This window comes from Galeopterus variegatus, unplaced genomic scaffold, assembly GCF_000696425.1.
Source record: "Galeopterus variegatus unplaced genomic scaffold, G_variegatus-3.0.2 Scaffold520, whole genome shotgun sequence".
In the NCBI taxonomy this organism is placed as follows: domain Eukaryota; kingdom Metazoa; phylum Chordata; class Mammalia; order Dermoptera; family Cynocephalidae; genus Galeopterus; species Galeopterus variegatus.
The window spans coordinates 422846-431449 of NW_007726631.1; positions in this window are offsets into that span (position 1 = coordinate 422846).

Here is an 8604-nt window from a genome sequence, read left to right on the forward strand (position 1 = left end):
GGGGGGTCCCCCCCCCCCCCCCCCCCGGCAGAACTGTTTTTATTTTATTAAATTGGAAACCTCTTTCTGCCACCGGAGCCTCTCATAACAAGTTTTCCTCCTGCTACGTATATAATACTTTTGTTTTCACCCCTTTTCTTTGTGGCAACGAAGAAGGATGTACCAGAAATTCTTATCTTAAAGATAGGAAAAAAGTCACCCCCTACCTTATTTTAATGACTTATACTTCACAGCATTAATATTCCCTCTCCAACCCCTTTTCTTTGTGGCAACGAAGAAGGATGTACCAGAAATTCTTATCTTAAAGATAGGGAAAAAGTCACCCCCTACCTTATTTTAATGACTTATACTTCACAGCATTAATATTCCCTCTCCACAATACGGCATGGTCCTTAAAGATTGCCGTTTATGATAAAAACTGCTGTGAGATTTTAATGTAATTTTTATAAGCAGGGGTCAGGAACTCAATCAAGAATGTTTAAAATTAAATGTCTCTTTATTAATCCCTATGCCATTCGCATTGCTAAAATTATTCTACCATTAAGAGTTTGAGGACATAAGGGTCTGGGGATAACTGGTATGTAAAATGTAGAGGAAACAGAGGGGTAAACTTGCAGTTGTTCTGTACTCTTGTTTTCACAGTTACACACGTTATTTTGAAGTTTCACATTGGTAAGTGATATTTTAATTGAACAGTTTTCATCACATAGCAAAAATAGGGAAATTTTTTATTTTAATTTAATTTAATTTATTTATTTATTTGTGACCGGTAAGGGGATTGCAACCCTTGGCTTGATGTCGCCTGCACCGTGCTCAGCCAGTGATCGCACCAGCCATCCCTATATAGGATCCGAACCCACGGTGGGAGCGCCGCACTCTCCCGAGTGAGCCACTGGGGCCGGCCCAGGAAATTTTTTATTGCAATAAGTTGTCCTAAGACAATTCATATCAGGACCACAACCTAAATCCACTATAACTTAGTAATAATTGCCAGTTGCTACAAGTATGCATGTAAACAAAAGTCCTACAGGTGCTTTTCATTATGACCAGAGGTGAAGATATTATTACAGCAAAGGGCTCCGATTGAAGTCACTTTATGTGCTCTCTTTGGTATACTGGCTCTTTCAACCCATTGCAGAGTTTAGAGAGACTCTGAGCAACTGTTCTCTATCTAGTACTCCATTGTGCTGAAGAGGTTGGTGTGTTTAAAGATGTCCAGTCTTGTTTGGAACACATCTGTACTCTGGTAAGCAGAGGAGCATTATGCTTAGTGCAAGCAACGTGAGTAATGCTTCCACCGACAAAGTACTGTTCTTCTCCATTTCAGCCTCTTTAGCAGACTAGTCTGGAAACTCTTCCTGTTTACCTTATATCTTCCTGAAGGAAAGACTTCATTTATTTAAGGATAGATTAATCTTTCTCACCCCGATAATAACCACATTTTTCATGCCTCGTCAGGTAAAGAATACTAGAAACATAATTGGCAGTGATTATAAATATTGTTATATTACAGTTAATAAAGCATGCATACTGTCCTGTCTTAAACTATCTATTTTTGGGATAAGTGATTGTAATTCTTCCTCCAACATTCATGGTCACATTTAGGGAGAATCCTCATATTTATAATATTCAATTTCCCATCCTTTTCGTTTTACAAGCCTTCTTTTCTGTCTCTACTATTCTGTTCATATTTTTCCTTCACATTGGTTTTGTGCATTTTCTTTTCATTTTATTCATAGGTATTTTATATATATTTTGTTGCTATTGTACTTGAGATCTTTTTGTCGTTGCTGTTTATTATGTGATCTCACAGGTTAATGTTTGTATGGGGTAAGTTACCAAATTTTATCAATTCTGTAATAAAATTTTGTATATTATATCTCCCATTTGCTATCTGTCCTTGTGATATTTCAAAGAGTAGACTATGCTATATGTATAACAGGCATTTTCTTATTAAGTAATTTATTATGTTATTCTGTTAATATTCTCCATAATCTCAGTGCCATGACATGTCCCACCAGTGACATACTAGTGGACTACAGTGGACTACACTGTTACCAAACACAACCAATAAGCAAAGTCCAAAGCATACTGAGCTGAGTGGTTCTGCAATGTGTGTTGTTTTCTCTGCTGGATCCTCTCCTTTGGTTTTTACTTTGAGTTCTGGTAAATAATTTTGACATGCACTGACTTCCAAAGTTACGGTACCATGGCGCTCTACCTAGTACAAAGAAACAATGGCAGAGAATCAGGAATTAGGTTAGAATACACATTTTCTGGCAACTTGTGATGCTTTTAAGGAAATACTTGAGGAAGTAGAGAATAAAGATTAGGAGATTGGAAGAAGTCTTTTGACATGCTAAAGGACATCCTAAACTTGCTAAAAGCTGAGAGGATTGAGCAATCACTTCACCAAGTGAGCTAACCAGCCAGCCCAGAGCAATCACAAGTATAATGCCTAAAGTACTCCTCTATAGCAATTGTAGAACCCCATATAACTAAGCCCAGTTAGAGCTCTAATTTCTATGAAGGTATCCCCATTCTAAATGGGTAAGTGTGCATATATTTTTTGACTGGCTCTTTATTAATGTTCCCTGGTATTTCTAATGGGTTTTCCAGTTAATGCTTTTTCTTTTCTTTTTTTGGTAATCATATAACCTACAAATAATGATTTTTATCACATTATTTCCACAACTTTTATCTCTTAATTTTTTCATCCAAGTGCATTGGCTAATTCTTGCCAATCCATGTCTTTTTCATGATTTGAATGGGGATGATTCCACATTAATCATGTTGATGCAATTTGTTTGAGATAGCTTTTTATAAAATAAGAACATATCCTCCTATCGCTATTTTATGAAGAGTTGTAACATTAGAGATTGTTTAATTGTTATCAGATGCTTGTTTGGCCTCTATAAAAGATATGCTAAGCCAATAAGTGTATGAAAAATTGCTCAATCCCATTAGCCCTCGGCAAAGTGCAAAGGAAAAACAAAATGAGACACTGCTACATTCTACCTGAAATACTGATAGTAATAGAGATGACTGTAGTAAGTGTCGGTGAGAATGTGAGCAACCTGAACTCTCAAATGCTGCTGGTGGGAGTATAAACTGGTAAAAATCACTTTGGGGGCTGGCCCGGTGGCACACTGCTACAGTGCGCCGCTTGGGAGCGTGGCGGCGCTCCCGCCGAGGGTTCGGATCCCACATACAGACCGGTTCCCACTCACTGGCTGAGCGAAGTGCGGGTGCAACACCGAGGGTTGCAATCCCGTTGCCGGTCCCGGTCCGGTACGGGCGCGACACTGAGGGTTGCGATCCGTTGCCAGTCACGAAAAAAGACAAAAAGGAAAAAAAAAATCACTTTGGGAAATGTTTGCCATGATTGCTTAAATGTGAGCATATACATATCATATAACCTAGAATTTCAACTACTAGGTGTGTAGTATATATGTGTATATATTTACAAATGTGCATATATTTACACTAGTTTTATTCACTACTGACTCAAATTGAAACGCAATGTCCATTAACAAATAATAGGATAGGTAAATACATTGTCGTATATTTATATAATTACCTACTTTAAAAAAAGATACTGTATTTTTTTCTTGGACCTAATCTGTTGAATTATTTATTTATTTATTTATTTATTTATTTTTGTCCTTTTTGTGACTGGTAAGGGGATTGCAACCCTTGGCTTGGTGTCGCCCGCACTGCGCTCAGCCAGTGAGCGCACCGGCCATCCCTATATAGGATCCGAACCCGCGGCGGGAGCGCCGCTGCGCTCCCAGTGCCGCACTCTCCTGAGTGCACCATGGGGTCGGCCCTGTTGAATTATTTTAATAATGTGCCCAATGTTGACAGGTGCTTGCATTTCTGGGGCATTCCTTACTGGTCATGGTGAATTGGTATTATTCATACTTTTCAGGTTGAAAAGATTTTGGCTTTTTCTCTCTTTTAGATAGCTGTGAACTATCTAAAGCTCTTAGTTTTTACATGCCTTTTTACAGTAACTTAGATCCTTCCTGTGAACATGAACTTGTAAATTTTAACTTGTTAGGACCTCAGTATTCCAGAATTCCCTTTTGAGACACAGAAACATTGAAATCCTTTATTTAATTTACCTGAATCCTATTTCTCATCTCAATATTAACCCATTAAAGCTCAGAAACTAGGTTTTTTTTTTACTAGAGTGATTTAGTCACTAAAAGAACAGACTGAGAAAATCCTATAAACCTTATGATGTTAAATATAATAAATGGATAGAAAATGGCCTAGAAATGTTCTTCATCAAAAGTTATTCTGTATCATAATCACATTTCTTGGATTGCTTTGGTTGGCTACAGTTATAAGACTCTTGACATAATAGAACACTTTCACAGCATACTACCTTTCATCTATACATTTTATCTTTTACCTTTATGTCCTTCACCTATGAAGATAGCTCTTTTGATAATATGCTCTCAGTGAGTTAAGGTGAACCAACTTGTACTTGTTTCACTAAACCCGAAGGAATATCCATGATTATGTAAGAGGTTAAGAGTATGTTAATCCACTCATTCAATAATTGTTTATTTCCCTGCTTTTGTACTAGGTTCTGTGCTATTAGTGTATATCATCAAAATAGAACTGTGTTTAGGAAATGACATTTCTAAAAATTAAGTGACTGAGGGTAGGCTATTTTGGCCATAATAAGCAGATTCTTTTGAACCGTGTCAAGTAATAGTTGCTTTTTTTTCCTTTTTGACAAGGATATACATATCAATAAGAAAGGTACCTCACAGAGATACTCAGGACTAATCACTCTTCAGAATTCCAGGCAGCTCTTGTAACGTGGACATTGTTTTGTCTGTTCATTAGCGACGTTTATAAATTTTCTCTGTAATTTTCTCTGTAGGGTTGAGTTGCTCAGCTGTGTGCACACCACCTGAGGTCTGGGTTACATACATGCCAAGACTTTGATTTCTCTCAACCTGCGGCCTTTTCCTAGTCACCCTAGGATTTGCTAGCCTCGAGTCAGGGACCAGTGAGTGGCTATAGCCCGGCAGCTCAGATTTCCTTTAAGGCAAAACTAGCAATCTGTTGAATAAAGCTGAGAAAGAGAATGGGTAACACTAACACATCTATTAATTTTCTCACGTTGACTTATCAACTGAGTACATGCAAGGACTAGACAGTGGAGCCTTAACTTTAGGTACCACTTTTTTCCCGCCCAGTACACTATGTAATACAATTTATATAGTTTCTTGACAAAAGATGTCTAAGTCAAAATTGGTAAAAAAGAAGTTTGAAAGATGGATTGCATATATTCATTTCTAGAAAAATTTAAAAATATACTAAATAAAAGGTTTACCCTGATAGGCAAGGTAATCCGTGTAAAGACGGGAGCTGGTGTGGTTTGTAGAAAGGGCACTGAACTAGGCTGATAACATCTTGGCTCTCTTCCCAGTTCTGCTACCTTATTACCATGTGACTTCAGTCTAGTTATTTTACCTCTGTGCTTTAGTTTCCTCATCCCAAGATGATATAGTAATACTCGCCATGCCTAGCCTAAAAGGATATTGTGAAACGGTATGAAAATGGTTTGACTACTTGACAATGCGTATGGGCATTCTTATGATGTGAAAGAATGATCTTGTATTTAAGATGAGTTAATGGACTTTGGGATTACTATAAAATGTGGGTCAAATGCTGAAGTAGGGATTGTTACCACTGTGGTGGTTTTCTTTTTAAATTTTAACTACAATAAATACAGTATTATCATAAAGTTCTGAATGATTTCATATATATATATGATTATTAAAATCTAACTTTAAAATGATCGTGTTTGCTCTCGAATGTAAGACTTATTTATTTTAAAATTTCTTTAATATAACCTAAATAGGATACTGAAACCAATACTGTTTTTCTCAACAGAACTCTGACCATATTTATAATGGTCACTTCTTATCTAAGAGAAGTTTGCAGACCACAACATTTTGGAATATGTATAATCTATTTTATGAATCATGCCAATGTTGAACTTTTGTACAATCTACATTCAAGAACGTAAGTAAAAAAGGTCAATTGTCTAAACATAATTCATCAACTGAATAATTTTCCTCAGCTGAATCTCAGATGCTGAGACCACGTACTTAAATAGATATAATTACTATATTTAATCAGCAGTGGTAATATGGAGGTTCATATGGAGGTTATTTGCCACTATAAAGGTGAGCTTCTATATGCTATTTTCTTTTCTTACTTTCCCCCCAATTCACAGAAAAAAATTATTGATTTTTACTTTACCAAGGTTGTGAGCAAGACTAAAACACTTAGTGGATACGTTTCATCCTCACTCAGACAGCACAGACCAAGTAAAATGTCATTCATCTCGTTAAACAAGTACTTTTAAAAAAAAATTGCAATCTCTGTAATATACTTATTAATACAAATAGAAAACGCTTATTTATGACTTAATTTATTCAGTTTGATACCCAAGTATTTAAAAGCATAGGGTCTCTACTGGACAGAAAATAATAAAAGGAATGCTTGGTGGTAATAATTTTTGAACAGAGCTGTTAAAAAAAAATTACTTCTGTCCTACTGTTGTAAGTTGTGTCTTACTATTATAGGTTTAAAGTCTTTTCAATGTCATAAAAAAAATTAAGCCTATTAGATTTCTTTAAAGTCATTCCTGTGTTGTGGGGCTTACCTGGCTATTGAGGAAATTGATATTGTGGGCTTGAAAAGGCTGGGTTGGCATTTCTTGGGTTCTGAGTATTTCATCTATATCTGTTTTAAAAAAGAAGTGAGACCCTGAGGCATCCCTCAGACTATTAGAGACTTAATGGGTGACTCGTTAGGAAATTTGGTGTTTAAACAGAAAGAGGCAAGCTTCACCTGTTACTGCTGATAGTGATTGAGAAATTTAAAAAAATACATTTAACAAATACTCAAATAATGCTTACCATGTACCAGGCTCTCCCATGCTCTTTAGAAGCATTAATTCATTTAATTTAATCCTCACCATTTAATCCTGATGGCTGCACTGACTGAGCTTGTTTTGCGGTACAATAGATGAAATCATGCTTTACTCCAGGTGAGAACTAATCTGTTTTAACTAGTACCCTTGGTGCACTTGCTAGACAAGACAAAACAAAAGAGATGGGGTGAAAATTAGGAGAGATTCCAGTGGCAGGCACATCTGGACACAAGCTTCAGATTTGTTAAAATAAGATTAATCATCAATGTCTATGATTTTGATACTTCCCTCTTAGTTTAATAGTAAACTCTCCTTAAAAAAAAAAAAAAGCCAACTTTGCCTGAAAAGAATTGCTCATGGGCCACGCCAGCAAAGTTCTAGAGCTCTCGCTAGACCAGCAGTGGCATGAGGGCATTAGCCTTGTAAACAATCAGTAGAACTGGTGCAAATAGAGACAAAATGTCAGCAGATTTGGAGAAGGAAATACCACAATTTTTGCTTCCTCACCATTCATGGATTTCTTTTACTTGCACGGATTTTGTTTTTGTTTTTTACAAGTGAGTTTTCTTTAATTTAATATGTTGCTCCACTTTGCATTTCATATTCCCCTTAAGCAGCTAAAAATATTACAAAATAGTGTCATTACCTTTCCCATTAATATCAAACTGTTCGGAGAAATTGAGTAATTTGTAAGTACTCCAAAAAGCAAAACATTAAAAAATAAATTTGAATTTGGTGATTCTGTCTAGTGAACTAGTGGAATGCAAGGGAACCTCTTACGTGCCAGCCACTATGCTGAGCATTTTAAGCAGTTATCCCATTTAATCTCACAGCACCGCAAGGTGATATCACAGCTATGGTTTGAGGGCGTTGAAAACAGAGGCTCAGACAGAGTGTAGTAGCTTGCCATGGGTCTCACGGTTAATAAAAGACCTGGGTTTATAAACTAGGTGTTTCAGGCTCCACATTGCATAGCACTCTCTCAGGGGCCAATCAAGTAATTTGCGGCAATCAAGTGATAGTTCAATGTGGCAAAACTGAGCAAGTAATGGTAGTAGGACATTCAGCCACTACGAAGAAGAAACACCTGCACACACACGTTGGAAACACGTGATATGGCTCAGGAAGAAGTATTTGAACAAAAGGTAGCCCAAGGCCTAAGAGATGGATGAAACCACTGACGGTGTGAAGCTTGCTCCGGGCTGCGGCGCTCAAGGGCCTATTGGTTGGCTGCAATGTCTCTTCAATCCCGCCTGAACAGACAGAGCTGCAGTAGGACCACCCAGTGGTCACCTTCAGTTGTGAAGGCAAGTCCTGGTATAGAGGATTTACATAGGCCCATCCCACATCCTGACAGCTGTTTCAATAGGAAGCGTGGGATGGGGTGGGGGAGGGTAATTCTCTTCGGAAACACACCTAGTTAGCCCAGCGAGTATTTTGGGAGAAAAGTACACCAGTGAAGTCCCCTCTTCGAGATACCCTTTTCCTTTCAGGTACATCATCCTTCATTGTCGATCCCCAGGGTAGAACGTCCCCGAGGCTCGGGAGCGACTGTCAGCCCACAGCGGCCGGGCGAGCGCGGGTCGCCAGGCGGGCGGGGGCGGCGGTGACGCAGGAGGCGGCGGCCCCGGCGCGCG